We start from the raw sequence: 19007 nt of genomic DNA, 5'->3' as shown, positions 1-19007 counted from the left end.
TGTGATAATTCTGGACTTGTTTTTTGCTGCTCAAGATTTCTTTGGCTACTTAGGGACTTCTTTTTCTTCCATATAAATTTTAAGATTGTTTCTTTTTAATTTCTTTAAAAATGCCATTAAAATTTTTATGAAGATTACATTAAATATTTGATTATTTTAGGTAGTATGGACATTCTAACAATATTAATTCTTTTAACCCATGATCATAGATTATCTTTCTACTTATTTGTGTAATAAATTTTCCCCCCTCAATATTTTATAGTATTTAGTATACAAGTCTTTTACTGTTTGGTTAAATTTATTCTTAAGTATTTTTTGGATGTTATTGTAAAGAAGACTGTTTTTGTAATTTTGGGGGAGTAGTTTACTGTTGGTATATAAAAAGGTAACTGCTATTTTTTTTGAGTTGATTTTATATCCTTCAAATTTACTGAATTGTTTTATTTTAACAGTGTTTTGGTGAAGTCATTAGGGTTGTCTCTATATAAAATCATGTCATCTGCAAACAAAGATGATTTTATTTTTTTATTCTAATTTGGATATCTTTTATTCCATTTTCCTGTCATTTTTTTTTCTGGCTAGACTATACTGTAATGTACTGAACAGAAGTAATGAGAGTAGCCGTCCCATTCTTTTCTGGATGACATGACTTCTGATAAGAAATCCACAAATTGTCTTATGGGAATTTCTTTGTATGTGATAAGTTGCCTTTCTTTTGTTTGTTTTTTTCAAAATTCTCTCTTTACCTTTTGAGAATTTAATTATATGCCTTGTTGAAGATCTCTTTATGTTTAATCTATTTAAAATTCTCTGGGCTTCAAGTCTGGTTGTTAATTTCTCTGCAGATTTGGGAAATTTTTTTCTTCTTCACTTTCTCTGCTCCATTAGAACTCCCATGATGTATCTTTCGTTTTCTTTGGTAGTATACCAGAAGTTTCCTAGTCTTTCTTCACTTTTTTTAAAAAATGTTTTGATGTTGTTGTTCCTCTAACCAGTTAATTTCAAATGGCTATTATTTGAGCTTACTCTTTCTTTTGTGTGACAGTCTGCTTTTTTTTTACTTGAGTCATTTTTTTTTGTTTCGTTTTTTAATGGTTTCTCTGTTGAGCTTCTCATTTTGTTCATGTGTTGTTTTCCTGATTTTCTATAGTTGTCTGGGTTCTCTAGTAGTTCACTAAAGCTCTTTAAAATAACTATTTTGAATTCTTTATCCAAAAAGTTCATAGATCTTCTTTTCTACTTTACTAATGATTTATCTTGTTCCTTTAATGGTGTTATGTTTCCCTGATTATTCATGATCCTTTGTGGCCTTATGTTGTGTCTGTGCATTTGAAGATAAAACCTCTTTCAGGTTTTACAGACTGGCTTTGGCAAGAAACAACTTTCACTAGTTAACCTGTCCAAGCAAGACTAAAGATGGAATTTTTGAGTGAGTTACTGTTTTGATCAAGTCAGCAGGTAGATGGGCCTGGAATCTGGATTCCCAGTGATTAGCCTGGCACCTGAATTCATGGGGACAGGCTTGATGACTGGGTCTTGAGTCTGCATGGGTGGGCCTGGAACCTGGGCCTGCAAGGGTTGATATAACACCAGTCTTCTAGGGCAGTACGGGCAGTCCTGGCTTCAAGGACTTGTGGAGGCAAGTTTGATACCAGAGTCCACTAGGATGATTCTTGAGCTTGAGTCCATGAGGGCTGGCCTGGTGCCTAAATCCTTGGGAACAAATGTGGTCTTCAGTCCATAGGAACTGGGCTGGCACTGGAATCCACTAGGACAGGTCTGGCACCTGGGACCAGGGGGTAGGGCTAGCTCTTGGGACAGTGGAGGTCCCAAAAGCCTGGGGACATGAGGACAGACCTGGTGCTAAAGAGGGCTTTAGGGGTGAAATTTGTCCAGAGTTTGTAGTCACTGGCCAATTGTAATATTTATCAGTGCAGGCCTGATTTTTGGGACCATGGTGGCAGGCCTGAAGTCTGGGACCATGGGGGCTACATTAGCACAGGGTCAGACCTGAATCTTGGGCAATAGGGGGAGCTTTAAACTTGGGGCTGCAGGACCATTCTAGCACTGGTACAAAACTGGAGAGTGAAGTCTCAAGTTTAGCCTGGTGTTGGAGTGGTCCTGGAACCAAGGTCTATGAGGGCTGGCCTGGAGGTTAGGTATATGGATGCTGATTTGGTGCTGGGGAAGGCCAAGATTTTTCTTATATATTACACATAACTCAGGTAATAACTCTTATTTGTTGGGTACCAGATATTTTGCCAGGTGTCTAAATTTATTATCTTATCACTGAGTTTTAAAATCAGGAAAAGTTATCTCCATTTTATAGATGTGAAATGCAAACTTAAAATTTAAGTGTCTGCTACAGCCCTCAACTGACTAAATGGTAGAATTCTATTTTTTATCTATGACTATTTTATTCCAAAGTTTCTGTGCACTCCTTTTCAAAGACAGCAAAAGTGACTTAGTGAGTCAAGTATATCAGTAATCCACTATTTTTAGAAATTAGTTAAATTATCTGATAATTATGGGATTTAGAAGAAATTGTTTTGGTTTGTTCTAGAAGATGCTTTGAGTAATTGAAGAAACTCTGGTGTTGCTTGCCTGAATTTCAGAATGATCTGTCTTTTTTTCTATGAAATATATTGAAGAAGCTACTACATTCATTTTAATTTGCTTTTCCTCAGCTATACACTGAGCCCACTTAAAGAATGTAGAGGGGCCCTGGCCGGTTGGCTCAGCGGTAGAGCGTTGGCCTGGCATGCGGGGGACCCGGGTTCGATTCCCGGCCAGGGCACATAGGAGAAGCGCCCATTTGCTTCTCCACCCCCACCCTCTCCTTCCTCTCTGTCTCTCTCTTCCCCTCCCGCAGCCAAGGCTCCATTGGAGCAAAGATAGCCCGGGCGCTGGGGATGGCTCCTTGGCCTCTGCCCCAGGCGCTAGAGTGGCTCTGGTCACGGCAGAGCGATGCCCCGGAGGGGCAGAGCATCGCCCCCTGGTGGGCAGAGCGCCGCCCCTGGTGGGCGTGCCGGGTGGATCCCGGTCGGGCGCATGCGGGAGTCTGTCTGACTGTCTCTCCCTGTTTCCAGCTTCAGAAAAATACAAAAAAAAAAAAAAAAGAATGTAGAGGGTGGTGATGTCTTTTAAAAATATGCTGGGTAAAAACAAAGTCTTTTCATCTAGTTTAATCTATACTTCAACAGCTTCAGCATCATTCAAAAGAGCTTTAAATCCAGTGACACTTGTCATGTCTGCTGGAAATCTGGTCAATAGCGGAGCTGATTTTGAATGGCTGGGATTATAATCCAGGCCAGACAGCACCTGCTGTGCCCTCCAGCTGGAACAGGTTGCAAGGCACACTTTCAGGTCACACATATCAGGTACTCTTGCTCCGCAAGAGCTGAAGTGATTTCCCGACACAACTTGAAATACGCTCCCCACAAAGAATAAAACAAACATCACAAAGTCAATAAAAGATGGAAAGATGAACATTTTATAAAATAAACCTTGGTTGAACAATAAATTTTCAATTTTAAAGAACATTCTCTGCCTGAAATTCAGTAAAAAAGGCAATAAATTGAGAAGGAAATGAGTTGTTCTCCAACTAGATTTTGAGGCTATATAATGCCATCTAAAATTTTAAAGAGTTAGAAGAAGAGGAGGAAAAGGAGGGGAGCACTAGAAAGGAGACCTAATTTGTTTCCTTACCATCACTTTATGAGGAGGAAATATTACCTTTGATTTACTTTCTGGGCCATTCCATACATAGTCATAAAACACAATAGAGTTGCACTTGTTAGTAGTTGGACCTTACTAGTTTTAAACTAGAAAGAATATGTGGCATGTATGTCACCAATGTGAACCCAATTGCTTTATACAATACTAGTCAGTATAATAAAAACTTGTGTCAGACCAATCTCTTCAAACAACAAGGGTATAAGGATTAATATTTCTTATTTTTCATTACTTTTAAACACCTTGAATGTTAAATCATCTTAAAAAGAAATCTCTACTGCTAACTTCTCTTTTAAAAGAGAAAGAGCTAGTTTCCAGAGCTTGTTTATTTTATTAGAGGCCTGGACTAAATGCTATGAATTTCTAAACAATGAGAGAAATTACTTGCTTAAAAGATTCTCTCAATCTTTTGTGACACTCATAATTTCATTATTAAAACACATTCATTTTAGGCCCTGTCCAGTTAGCTCAGCAGTAGAGTATCAGCCCTGAGTGTGGAAGTCCCAGGTTTGATTCCAGGCCAGGGCACGCAGGAAAAGCGCCCATCTGCTAATCCACCCCTTCCACCTCTCCTTCCTTTCTATCTCTGTCTCTTCCCCTCCCGAAGCCAAGGTTCCATTGGAGCAAAGTTGGCCCCAGCACTGAGGACAGCTCCATGCCCTCTACCTCTAGTGCTAAAATGGCTCCAGCCACAACAGAACAACACCCCAAATGGGCAGAACATCATCCTCTAGTGGGCATGCTGGGTGGATTCTAGTTGGGCACTTGCGGAAGTCTGTCTGACTGCCTCCCTGCTTCTAACTTTGGGAAAAAAAACCACAAAAAAATATACACATTCATTTTATTCAAGATTATTTGTCTGGTAATAGTTACGTTCTGGTGGTTTATTAGTGCATAAATAAATCACAATTATTATTGGATGAAATTACAATGTGCTCAGGTTCTACAAAGAACTACTCTTCCTTTCTAGATAATATTAACTGATTTTTAAAAAAAAATAATAAATTTTATATTTTAGAGCAGTTATAGGATTACAGGAAAATTGATTGGAAAGAACAGAGTCTCCATAGAAATCCTTCAACACATAACTTTCCTTATTAGTAACATCTTGTGTTAGTATGATGTTATAATCAATAAGCCAATATTGATACATTATTATCAACTGAAATTGACTCAACTGAAGGGACTGGCAGATTCATTTCTAGATTATAAACTCACATAGGTTACAAGTTTGCATTTCTTGATGATTATGAACTCAGCTGAGACTGAGAATCAGGGGCCTTGGTTCCTGTCCATGTGACACACTGTGGGCTTTTTCACAGGCCAAATACTCAGAAACTGGTGGCTGAGTTCTAAGAGCAAATATCCCAAACAACAGCAAATGGAAGCTACCAGTTTCTTAAAGTCCAGAAATTGACAAAATATCAAATCCACTATATCCTATTGTTCAGTCACAGAGATAAAATTCAATTTGATGGGATATGGGCCCCCCATTTTGATAACAAGAGTGTCAAAGAATTTTAAGCCATGTTTTAAAATGACCAAAACTTAACCCACATTTTTCTCATATGCATAATGCATTCATTCAGGATTTCTGCAAGATCCCATCTTAAATAACAAGTTATATCTTGAGATACAGAATCTCATAATCTCAATCAAATTCACGTACAAACATCCCTCAATTTAGTTCTTTGGGTGTGACTCCTCACAGTTTCTTCTGATTGAAGTACTGTGAACTAAGAAGACAAGTGACCTTTACCATCCATCCTCCTTCCACAAGTGATCTTCACCTTCATCCTTCCACATACATACTTCTAATTCAAAAAGGGGAAAACAAAAGGGATATAGTAGTCATGGTCCTTAGTTGTTCTGATATCCTATTCTTCAATTGGTTCTAGTGCTGCTTCTTGAAAATGATTCATCACAGTTCTTGGCTCTATCCTCTGGAGTCTTGGTTTTATCCTTTGAATCATTCATTTTTGTAAAGTACAGTCTATATTTGAAGCTGAATAATTTTCTCTTACTGTTCTTTTTCATTGAGGTGTGAAAATCCAAAGTTCTTTTTAAATTTTATATTGAGTCTGTTTCTTTAAATTCAAGTTGAACATCCACCAGAACATGTAACTTTAAAAAAATATTTTAAAAAGGAGGAAAAAACATACAATGGGATAAAGATAGTCTATTCAATAAATGATGCTGGGAAAGTTAGATAGATATGCGCAAAAGATAAAACTAGCCCACCTTACATCACACACAAGAATAAACTCAAAATAGATTAAATGCTTAAATGTTAGGCTCAAAAACATAAAAGTCCTAAAAGAAAACATAAGTAAAATTTAAATTTGAGAAACACCATTTTAATCTTAAAAGGCCAAATTTACGTGTTTTATGTAGAAGGCAGTAATGGTTTTGACAAGTATAAAATTGTATTCTTTATCTTCAGGATAGTAGTTTGGAGAAATCACAGGGCTCCTTCTTAGCTGTGGTTTTTATTCTTTCTGCATTTGAGGAAAATATTTGAATCTATGAAACTTTTTAATCACAATACAGGATAATAATATCACACAAAATTCAAAACAATTAGAAATTAGACTGGAATGATTTCAAGAAAAACTATAATTTAAAAAATGATAGACTTTAGCCCTGTCTGGTTAGCTCAGTGGTAGAACATTGACCCAGCATATGCGTGTCCTGGGTGTGATTCCCAGTCAGGGCACATAGAAGTGACCATCTGCTTCTCCACCAACCCCCTCTTCCTTCTCTCTCTCTCTCTCTCTTACTCTCCTGCAGTCATGGCTCCCTTGGGGCAAGTTGGCCAAGGCGATGAGGATGGCACCATGGTCTTGCTTCAGGTGCTAAAATGGCTCTGGTTGCAACAGAAGGATGGCCCCAGATGGGCAGAACATCACCCCCTAGTGGGCTTGTCAGGTGGATCTCAGTTGGGTGCTTGAGGGAGTCTGTCTCTCTGCCTCCCCACTTTTCACTTAAGAAAAATACAACAACTAAAAAAGATGGACTGTGTGTTTCTATTCTAGAGTCTATAAAAGTTTCTAACAGTTAATAGTTGTACAGTTGCCAGTGTGTACTTTTGACTAAATATTGACTAAAAGAATCAATAATTATAACTTTTTTTTCATTTGGTTACCCTTCAACACTCTGAGTAGAACTGCTACTTCTATGAATTTATTTTCTTAAAAGATTAGGAGTCAAAGTTTATGTATATACCATAAACGTGTTCATTTTGGTATTGCCCTGAACTTATGCTTTGGCTTTTTTTCCTTTAATGGAATAGTTTGTTTGAAAGCAATTACCATAACAATTTATCTTTAGTTATAGTTTAAAAAATATTGTATGCTGTTAACATGTGTCAGTGCATCTATGATGTGTTCACAGCAACCCAGAGCAATGAGACACAATGTCTAAAAGAACATTACTCTAGAAAATATCTAAACAAATTTCATTAAAAAAAGAAAAAACTCTAAATTTAAATTTGAGATAAGAAAGATAAGTGGTAAACATTAGAAAATTATAAGAAAGAAAGGTGATAATGGAAATTTTTACTTGGATTAGTTTTATGATGGTGGTGGGTTTTATCCTTAAGAAGGGAAAAATAAGAAAAGCAAATTTTGATTAGAAAGCAAAGATGGAAAAAGAAAGCTTTTTTAAAATTTTTATTTTGTTATAATTGTTGGTATTTGAATTTCCTATCATATAAAAGCTGAATGGAATAAAAGCAAGTCTTCTTTAGCCATGTATAAGAATGTATTTCTACCAGCGTGATTTCCCCTCCAGCTGTCACAAGCTGAGAGAATATATTCCCTTTGTGGAAATTTAAGAAGTCTGGCGGTAACATAAATGGATGGCAGTAAATAACACCAGCACCTGCACTTAAATAGAATTTCTGATGTCTTGTTTTTCATTGTTGCTGGTAGTGTATCTCTCCTTAAGACAATATTTTATCAAACTTATAATGAAAATTATAATGGGGCCATGATTTATTTGTAGCATACATTTCTATTGCTTGGATTGACTTTTTGCTATATTACTCAAACACAAAATTGATTTTGATGTAGCACTTGAAACTCTTCACAAATACTTTTCCAAAATAAATACCTTATTTTCTAGTTACTGTTGACATTCAATATCACATTAGTTTCAGGTATATAACATAGTGATTAGACATTTATACAACTTATGAAGTACCCAAAATAAATACTTCTAAAAACTTAGAATTTTAAAGCCACAAAAATTTTTCAGTATAGCATCAACTAAAGTAATGCATTTTCTTTTATTAACAATTTTGGTGAGAAACAAAATTTTCAGGAAAACCAAGATAATATGGTTATATATACCCAAATAAATTATAATTTCTCCTAAAGAGATTTTTCTGAAAAGAGTAAAATGACTAAGAGAACAAAATTTTAGCCATTGCCTGTCTTCACAATGGTTGGAAGACTATACAAAACATATCTTATTTAATTCAAAATTACTTTGATTTTAATAATTCTAAGGCTTTTAAAAAAAACATAACATGTTATTGAACATGTTGCCTTCTATGAGATAAAATTTAAAGAGTAGCACCTGTAGACTTAATATTGAATTTATATTCATAATTAATATCACAAATCCATATTTTATAGGTATGTGACAGAATCAATGAGAATTACTGGTCATAAAAATGATTTATAAAGTGAAAGAAAATATATACTGTTAGCACAAAGGAAAAGCATGCAAATCTTATTTCCAGCATTTGGTTGTATGAATGGTGGGCAAGTTCTTTAAGCCCTCTTTGGCAGTGTCTTTATATATAATATGGGTGTAATGGTAGTATCTACTTAATGGGCTTCCTATGAAAAATGAGTAAGTTAACATTTAGAAAGTACTGAGGTGAGGTCTAGCATATAATAAGAGCTAGATAAATATTTGCTAAATGAAATAAGTAAATGAGACAAAATGAATTGGGGATAATAGCCATTTCTCCTCATTTCAAAATATTTCCAATGGCATCTCGAAAATTAAGCATTGCCCTAAGTCTTATCCATGAGTAAAAACATCATTCACTAGAAAACTACTGCATCCAATAAAAACAAGTTTAATGTTCATGATAATTGAATTACTTATAACAGACCATTCTTCAAGCTGAAAATTGATTTCAAAGTATATTGAATTTACATGACAAATAGGGTAAACAATGAAACAAATACATGTGGCCAAAGTAGGGTAAGAATTTGGGCATAGAATATAATGTTAACTCTCAAAGGAAAAAATATAAATTTGGTTCCCTCATCTCTTCCTTGACTAATTAGCCTTTCTCTCCTTATCATATGTTAATAATACTTTAGTATTATTACTTTTAGTATATATAATACTTTTAGTATTATAATACTTTTGGACTAGTTAAGAAGATAAGTTGGTCTACAGAGAAGACTCGGGGAGCTTTTTCCAACCATTTCTTAAATAACAGAGAGAAAAAAGTAAAAAAGTGCTTTTTGCAAATAAGGAAACAATAATTTGATCTGCCATTTGTCTTAGAATAAGGAGAGAGGCACTATTAAGGTCTACTGTGTCCCTTCAAGTTATAAATTATAAATACTACTTTGAAGTATAGAATCAAATAGGAGAATAAATCCTCTACAGGGAGAGCAATTACCCAGCCTGTTTCTATGAGAAAGATGCTGAAATTGTGTGTCACTGTGGAGCTTCAAGAATAGTTGATGATCAAGTGGCGGAATAATTTGAAATCTGGAGTGCCCAAAATTTGACAACACTCAAATTAAATTCTGCCCTCCATGGGCAGAAAGAGCGCTCTTAGGCTTTCTGGAGCTGAGCATTCTCAGCAAGTGACTGGGTGCTTGTTGATGATGATGCTGGCCAGGAACAGCCTTTGAGTAGCACTGCATTAGAGTCATTTCTTCATCGCATTGTTCAGAGACTCACTTTCACAGGTCTCCTGGGAAAATACAAACCAAGAAAAACAAAAATGTGTGTGGTTATAAAAGCTATGGAATTATGAGTAAAATGATTTATTTTCTATAATTTAGCATATACTAATATAATTTATGTGAATTTTTCATCTTAAAATGTGGTATATAATATACAGTGGTCTACAGATCTATTGACCATTAAATGTTTTTCTGAGAGCCAACTATTAATATCTTCCAGAACTAGCATTTTCTGGAACATACTGAAGGGTATGCTTGAAAAGATGGTTTTAAGGTCGCTTTCAGTTCATACATTCTAATGAGATTCAGAATTTTCTTCATAGTCTTACAGGATGTCTGATAAAGGGCATATGGTTAAGTAGGAAATTATAAACTCTCTCAAGGGAGCACCTGATTCTGTTACATCAAGGGGTACTGATTAATTGCTTACTGATGGACATGTAGAGTCTGGCTATCTCATGGGATAATTATAGTGGAACTCAGGACAGAATTTAAATTTCTTTCACTCCTGAGTGATTTTCAAGCCTCATCTCTCACCATGTTTTAATCTGAACTTTCTGTCCTGCCAAATTGAACTATTGCTCTTTCTTGAACATCCTATACTCTTAAATCTTGCCGGCCTTTGTATAAGCTCCTTCCTTTCCCTCAGCCTGAAATCTTCCTTCTCCTACCTACTTTATTTGCTACGGATTCTAGACTCCTTTACTCCTTCCTTCTTCTAAGAGTCATCTATTCTCTGATAATTTCTCTGACTAAATCTACAAGTTTCCTACCACAATATGTTATACTATACAAGTTTGTTTGTTTGTATCTGAGAATCCCTTAAAAGGCAATACAAGAAACTGTTCTGTCACCCTGTGTTCTTTACAACTAGCACATTGCTCCAGTAGTAACAGATGAATGACGCGGTAAGTATATATTTTGGCATTGTAGTCTATTACAAATCTATTACATAAAGACAGAAATTTTGAGAATTTATTCAGAACAGCCTGAACTTATTTACCAGTTGTTGTAGGCTTAATAATGGCCTATAGTGATACCACCGTCTAAATCCCCAAGACCTGTAAATGTTACTGTACATGGTAAAAAAGATTTTGGATATGTGACTCAGTTAAGAGGGGGACATTATCTTGAATTATCCAGCTGGTCTCAGTGTAATTACAATGGTCTTTATTAGAAGAAAGAAGAAGATTTGACTATAGTGATGGCATATCAGAGTGCTGTAACTTCACGAAGATTTAACCAGCCATTGCTGACTTTGAAGGTGGAGAAAGAGGCCACAAGTAAAGGAATGCCAATGCTGTCTAGAAATTGGGAAAGGCAAAAAATTAAGAATTATCCTCTAATGCCTGCAAAAGGAATGCAGCTCTGCAGAACCATTTTAGACTTCTGAACTCTGAAATAATAAATTTGTGTTACTTTAAGCCTCTCAGTTTATGGAAATTTGTTATAGCAGGAATAGGAAACTAATAAACTGATGGGAAAAAGATTATAAAACATAGGACTACATCCTCTAAAGAATTAATATCCCCAAGTAATCACATATTCTAAATTATATTATCAAAATTATTACAAATGTAGTGCCAGAAGAAATTTATGCATTCCTTACTACGTGTCATGTGCTTTATATGCATTAACCATCTGAAGTAAATTATAATCAGTATCTTTAGTATCTCTATTTACTGATGGAGCAAAGAAAGCAGTTATTGTAAGTAAATTGTACCTGATCATACATTACTAAGTGGTGGAGAAATACTTTGAATTAGGTCTGTGTGTTCCACAACACTATGCTATCTATTACTGCAAAATATGACCTTTATCCTATGATTAAGGACAAAGTGAGTCCCTGCCCAGTTGGCTCAGTGGTAAAGCATCAGCCTGGTGTGCAGAAGTCTCAGGTTTGATTCCTGGTCAGGGCACACAAGAGAAGTGACCATCTGCATCTCCACCACTTCTCTCTCTTTCTCCCTTCCTCCCCTGCAGCCATGGCTCAAATGATTTGAGCAAGTGAGCCCTAGGTGCTGAGGATAGCTCCATTGCCTCACCTCAGGTGCTAAAATAACTCAGTTGCTGAGCAACGAAGCAGCAAATCCAGATGGACAGATCATCACCATGTAGGTGGCTTGCCAAGTAGATCCCTGCATGTGGGAGTCTGTCTCTCTGCCTCCCACCTCTCACTTAAAAAAAAAAAAGGATAAGATGATCACTATAGTCATGTTCAATTAACAGTACTATGATTCCATGTAATTCTCAATAGAAGTGTGGGATAACTTTCAAGACAATTAGTATTTTTTATTATGGTATAGCTAGATAGCCAACCCTTTTTTCTGGTACTTTCATAAAACTTAGTATGCATCATATATAAAATTTTCATCACATACCTTGATATAAATTATTAGACATGTCACATAATGCTATCTTGATAAGCTTAGTGAATTCTGCATGCTTGCAGCACTGACTTGTTTAGAATATAATCTTGCCACTTCCTTGAGTGACCTATATAAACAATTCTCAGCACTCTTTTTTTTTTTTTTTTTTTTTTGTATTTTTCTGAAGCTGGAAACGGGGAGAGACAGTCAGACAGACTCCCGCATGCGCCCGACCAGCATCCACCCGGCACGCCCACCAGGGGCAACGCTCTGGCCACCAGGGGGCGATGCTCTGCCCCTCTGGGGCGTCGCTCTGTCGTGACCAGAGCCACTCTAGCGCCTGGGACAGAGGCCAAGGAGCCATCCCCAGCGCCGGGGCCATCTTTGCTCCAATGGAGCCTTGGCTGCGGAAGGGGAAGAGAGAGACAGAGAGGAAGGAGAGGGTGGGGGTGGAGAAGCAAATGGGCGCTTCTCCTATGTGCCCTGGCCGGGAATCGAACCCGGGACTTCCGCATGCCAGGCCGACCCTCTACCGCTGAGCCAACCGGCCAGGGCTCAGCACTCTTTTAAGGCCTAAATTCTATGATGACTCATGTTAATATTTATGGTTAAAAAACATATGTTTGGAAGGAAATATTTCAAATGACTAAAGAAGTACAGTTATAAAAGCATTAAAATAAAATAATTATGTAACACAGTCTCTGGAACATAACAGGCATTCAAATAGTTATTAATTAAATAAAACAGTCTGAAATATTACTCAAAGTAAAAGTAACTTCTCTTTCCTTCTCCATTTGATATGCACACTCACAGCTTCCCTAAGCATTTATGGTATGTTTGTGCTTCCAGAATAAATTTTCCTATACATTATTCTGTAATTTTTTTTGTATATTTTTTGTTCATATATTTTTATTTGTTTCATATATTTTTTGTTGCTTGTTAATTTGCAGGGTTTGGTTGATTTTTCTTAACAGTATAAGTGTGAGCTTTTTCTAATTTTAGTACATAAAGGTCTGCTTTATTTTTAAAAGCATTGCTTCAGAGTCTGTAGTGTGAATATACCACTATTTAACCAGTCTCATTCTGATGGATGTTCTGATTGACTTCATTTTTATTGCTAATAAAAGTAATATTATCACAAAATGCTAAAATATGTCTCTATTTGCTTGAGTGATAATATTCATAGACTAGACGCCTTGAAGTGGAATTCCTGATTCAGATGTATGTACACTTAAACTTTTTGGCAGATCTTAAAAGGCATTTTAACAACAAAATGCCTCTACGAAAGGTTGCAAAAATTTATGTTCACACCAAATTTATGAGAGTTGCTTTTCCCCCATACTCTCACTGATTCTGGGTGTGAAAACAAGTTTTCATGTTTTCTAATGAGATACATTTTACATAAACTAGAGAGTGTTTTCATATTTCCAGACTCATGCAAAGTAATATTAAAAAATACTGAGGAAGTAGAAAATACAGTACTTACTTTCATACTCCTGTTTATATTAGAAAAATAATTCCTAGTAAGATCTCCTGGCTACTTAAATATACCACTGCGTAAATGTGAAATATCGTAAGTCTAACATACAGGGTAAAGCTGGAAGACTCACATATTGAGTACTTTCAGAATCCAATAGACAAAGCCATCGATATGGATGAATTTGTTTGATAAGAGGTCCTAGTCATCACTATGAAAAGCTAGGTCTAATGTAGGTGGGGAAAAGACATTAAACCTTTCAGAAGCATGTTGTGATGTTAGGAATAAAGGAGCCTGTGTGGCTTCTATACTGTTTCTATTCAGGATTTTATCTCTGTTGCCACAGAAATGCTGTCATTTGCCAATACACTTCCGCGAAGATGATAAAAGAGCAGCCTCTCTGGGAACTTAAATCTGGGTTTCAAAACTTCAGTATATAATTTTGGGGACTGACATTTTATTAATTTGTATGAATGCAGGAGGGAAGTCAGAGGCATTGGAGGCTGCCACATGCTGTAAATAAGAACTGAGGTGACAGGCAGCCAACACGCAACTGGCACATTTTAGCCCCAAGCCACAGCTGCTGAAGCATCTCAGAGCAGCTGTAACATTTGTCATGGCTGCCTGGAAGCAAACAAGAATCAAAAAACCCAAGAACTACTAAACGTGTGGGGGAACATAACCACAGGCAGCTACCGAATGCAAATAGTATATTTGGGAAAAATTTAAATATTATACCCAGGAGTCATTATTTCTGAAGGAAGGCTTCAAAGAAAGTGCATCAAAATTCTGAGGAAACTTTTCATGGGAGATGCCCCAAAAGAAAAGCATAAAGATGTCTCTCTCCTCAGGCACCAAACAAATCAACACAAGAAACATATTCTAAAGAGGACAGATGCCCTCAGCTCCAAGAAAAATTATACATGAATAAGAGCAGCTTCTATAATCAAATTTGGTATCTTGCAAACAGTTTTCCAATTGAAAAAAAGGGACACAGGCAATGTGATGGTTAGACTTCTTAAAACTGAATTGTCATAAACATGTATTTGACATATATGTATATACGTAGTGTTAGATATATATGTATGCATAGTGTTTAATACATATATATACACAATGTTTGATATGCATGTGTAATATTTGATGTATGGATCATCACTGGTACTCTTTCTGATGATATATTATCAATATAATCAAATTAACATAGTAGCAATACTTGCTGGGACAATTACTACTCAGCTGCTCAAAGCCAGTGTATGAGTTCTGCAGGCTTCCTTTGAATGTACAACTACCTCTCTTCAAGAATCCATCAACATTTTCTTGTTCTTGTGGCATTTACACTCCAAACATGAGTAACCTTGGGATACTCTCCAAACCTCATAGAAATCTCTGATGTTTCTTTATCTTTCAGGATTCTATTAAAGTTGACAAAAGGCAACAACACACTTGAATTGTGTTTTTATTGAAGGTCTACTATGTTGAAGATGCATATTACTTTGGAAGACAGTAACAATGAAAGACATGATATATGCCTTGAAAATAGATAAAATCAGATTACGACAAACCGGTGCATTTGTAAAGGAATAAAAAACTTAACACAGGCCGTAATTCAGTGCCAAAAATATATGGTGCCTCGTAATTACGTCAGGTATGTTAGACAGGAAGTCACATACTCAGTTTTGAACTCTTAAAGTTAAGACACTTGTGAGTAGTCAGGTTTAACTAGTGCAGTTCTTACACCCTATATAATTAGCATTTTAAAATACTATTACATTTTTAAAGTACAGGTGATAAAATTAATGACAGAAGGGTATGAAGAATGTGTTGAAATAGAACATGGCATGTCTGTGGCAGAATGGTACACACTTAGGTTTCTTTATTCTTAGTTCCAAGCAAATATACTAGTAAATATTTTCTTAATGCAATTACAATTGTTATTGTTGTTATTTGCTTTGCTTTACTTTGAGTTTGTGATATCAAAATCTAGCACAATAAAGGAGAAATATCCACCTAACTGGAAGGCAAAAGACAGATTGGGTCTCCATTCTGTCTGGTTCTTGTCCAGTTCTACCACTTACAGTGTGGCATTGGGTAAGAGACAACCTGTCCAATGCATTCTATCTATAAATCTAGGATAATAATAATTCCAGCTCATAGTCTCATTTGGAGGATACAATAAAAAATATAAGTAAATAATTTATAAGAAGGCCTGGCATGAAGTAATTGCTCAATGAGCTGTTATTATTATTCTTATCAGTATAATCTGCTAGCCAGTAAGCTTTCAACAACTGTAGTTCTGTGAATATAAATAAGAAAACATAATTTACAACAGTGACTTTCTTCCAAAACCAGTGGCAAAGTTTTCTTCTTATTCAGATAAGAGAACGGAAGTCTGGAGTGTTAAAATTGCAGATAAGCTTTTAACTGACTGTAAATCATCTAGGATAGAATAGCTTGGCCAACCTCCAACTTTAACAAGCCTTTTTGATTCGTTCTTTTCCATTTGTAATTTTGCTGAGTCAGCTGTATCATTTACTTCTTTCTTCCTTTATTTCAAAATGTAAGAGTCTATTTAATTTTGTGCCATGAAACCAGAAACTTTATAAAAAATAATGAGATACAGCTACTTTTAGTATTCTCTTATTCTTGATCATTTCTTTAAAAAAATTTCATTTGCTAGAAAGGGGATATTTTCATCTTTATATCACCCACTAAAAGCCTTGTCTCCTTTAAAGTTTTATATATTAAACTGTACAAACCAACCCCTTTCCACCCATTTATTTCCGTGATTGCTCACCAGGAATAAACTCCATAAAATGAGTTGGATTGCCCTTGTTCTCTATTTGTTCTCTTTTGGTGCCTCCATCCCTTGGGACCACAAGACATCACTGTACTTTTGCCTTCTGCATGGACCCTCTAGGGTCCACCCTCTTCAGCATGAGACATCCCCTCTGTTCCTTTCCTTTATGCTCTAAAAGTCTCTGCTTCCTCTTGCTTGAATAGAGTCATCATTCTTTATTGATGAAAAGGCTTTACCTTGCCAGGGCTTTGTTTGAAGGTTCATCTATGAGCACTACAGCAGAGTAGTTAGCTGGCCAGTGCTGGGCAAGTGAGTTTTTAAGTTCCCTTCAGGTCACACTGTGTACAAATTCACAATTTCCATCTGCTTCATTCCTTTCTAGTACTATCTTCAGCCTCATACTGAACTATAAAATTATTTGTGATGTGTTGGTGAGATTATACCTTTTCCTTAAATAAATTAGAAATGCTTTAAAAAGTATGCAAAAGAATAGGACCTAGAGATATTAGAGATCAAATTAAAGATTTTTAAAAGAGATTATAAAAAGATTGCTTATATCTTTTTAGGTGAAATGTATTAGGTGTATATTAGATGTTAATTAGTAAGTAATCTTAGATTTTATTTCTCTCTGTGATTTTCTATCTTCCTTGTTAAATTAAGTACAAATCATATTTGTGCTAAATTTCAAGCCTGGTGTGTCTTTCCCAACCTTCTAAGTAAAACCTCTCCATCATCATTCAAGCTTAAATGTTATTCCTTGTGGGATCCTTGTTAACATTTCTTCTGTTAAGCATCATGTGCCAACTGTCAACCCTTGAAACAATCATTGTGGATTGAGAAAGGTTAAAAAATTTACACTATATATATATATACACACACACACACACACACACACATACACACATACATACATATATATATTTGATTAGCTTGTACCATCAGGGCCCTCACTTGGAATTAGATGTATAGATTAATTCTACTTAAATTCTGTGGTTACTACACAATGGCCAGGGGCTGGAAATAGATATATATGCTATGGCCATGACCACAGTATCCTCATATAATTTTTAAATGCTATAATCTATACAATTCAAAAAATATATAAAACATTACATATTCTATATTTAGGCATATAGTACAGAAAATGTCTGCTATAATTCTCTCATATTAAATATAGAACAACCAAAATCAATAAGCATCTGAGAATTATTGCAAGTCTCTAAAATTGGAATGTGCATTACTTCCCAGGAGAACATACTATCTCTACTTGAAGACATTATACCTTTTCTATACATAAATTTGAGGTATTTTAGAAGTATCTAATGAAATATAACCAGAGATATTAGAGGTCAAGTTAAATAATTTTTAAAAAGATTGTAAAGAAATTGATGGAAGGAAAAATTGGAAGTATACTTTAAAATACTTTAAACATGGCATGGTTAGATGACCCAAATCACAGAGTGTCAGGAAAACTTGGATTTATCAGTTTAATACACACAATTCTATTATATCAATATATATAGTTTTGAGTCTAGCAAATCCCATTACAGAGACAAGCATTATAGTTTACAGAATATTGTGCTCAAGTAATCCAAAGGGCAGTGACTCTATTTTGCTAGGATAAGAAAAAACTTTCATTTAGTCAATATGTAAATTAAAAGGACATGTTGAGACAGGATGAGACATCATCCCCCAACTTATTACCATATTATTAATAAAAATAATTTTCTCTAGTTCACATATGGATTCAGAGAGGATATATGTTTTTCTCTTCCCCAATCTCATTTATGATGTGTTTTTGTTCATGTGAGTATTCAGGGTCAGTTTCAGACCACAAACTTTCAAGTTAGAAGACTTGAATTTGATTTATTTTTTTCTATTAACAATTTTGTAATAATTGTGACAATAAAACCAATTGGTAGAAAAGATAGATATTGGATACAGGATTGAGTTACATGGGATTTATTGAAACTTTGTTCCTACAGTAAGATGTAGCTTTGTAACAATCAACAGTTAATATGAAATAAAAGTTTAGACTCTAAAGGGCAATGGGAAATGGAGTCCCCACTGGCTACTGTACAGAGTAAAAGACCTAGCCTTTGTATAAGTTTTGCCACTTCTAAGATGTAGAATCCTGAAAGGTAAGTGAGTGAATTAAAAAAAAATTGTTTATTGATTTTAGAGAAAGAGAGAGAGAGAGAGAGAGAGAGAGAGAGAGCGCATCGGTCTGTTCTTGTATGTGCCCTGACTGGAGATTGAACCAGGCAACTCTGTGCTTTGGCAAGATTCTCTAATTAACCGAGCTACCTAGCCAAAGGCAGTGAGTGAATATTTTTTAACAGTCATATTCAAGCCAGATACTAGAGAATCTGAAAGCTCCTTCATCTTTGGAGGTGAGGACTAGGCTAGAGGTAGACATGGTGATACATCACTGATTTACTTCAATGACTTGTTATTAAGGACTTGTTTCTCCAGCTTTTATAAAGTCTATTGGTTTGGAGCCTTCAAATACAGCCCCTTTCAGAATTACCTCAGTTCATAGAGTCCATGCTCAATGTCATGCCCTTTTAATCTTGGCCTACATTCAATGACTGAACGAGATGATAGTGTCAAGGCTGGACAATGTGAATCATTGAAACTCTGATGGGTCATTTCAGCTCCAGAACTCAACTAGGGGTTGACTT

This window comes from Saccopteryx bilineata, chromosome 12 (genome assembly GCF_036850765.1).
Source record: "Saccopteryx bilineata isolate mSacBil1 chromosome 12, mSacBil1_pri_phased_curated, whole genome shotgun sequence".
NCBI lineage: Eukaryota > Metazoa > Chordata > Mammalia > Chiroptera > Emballonuridae > Saccopteryx > Saccopteryx bilineata.
The sequence above is the reverse complement of the archived record's forward strand: the minus strand, read 5'-3'. Positions refer to the sequence as shown.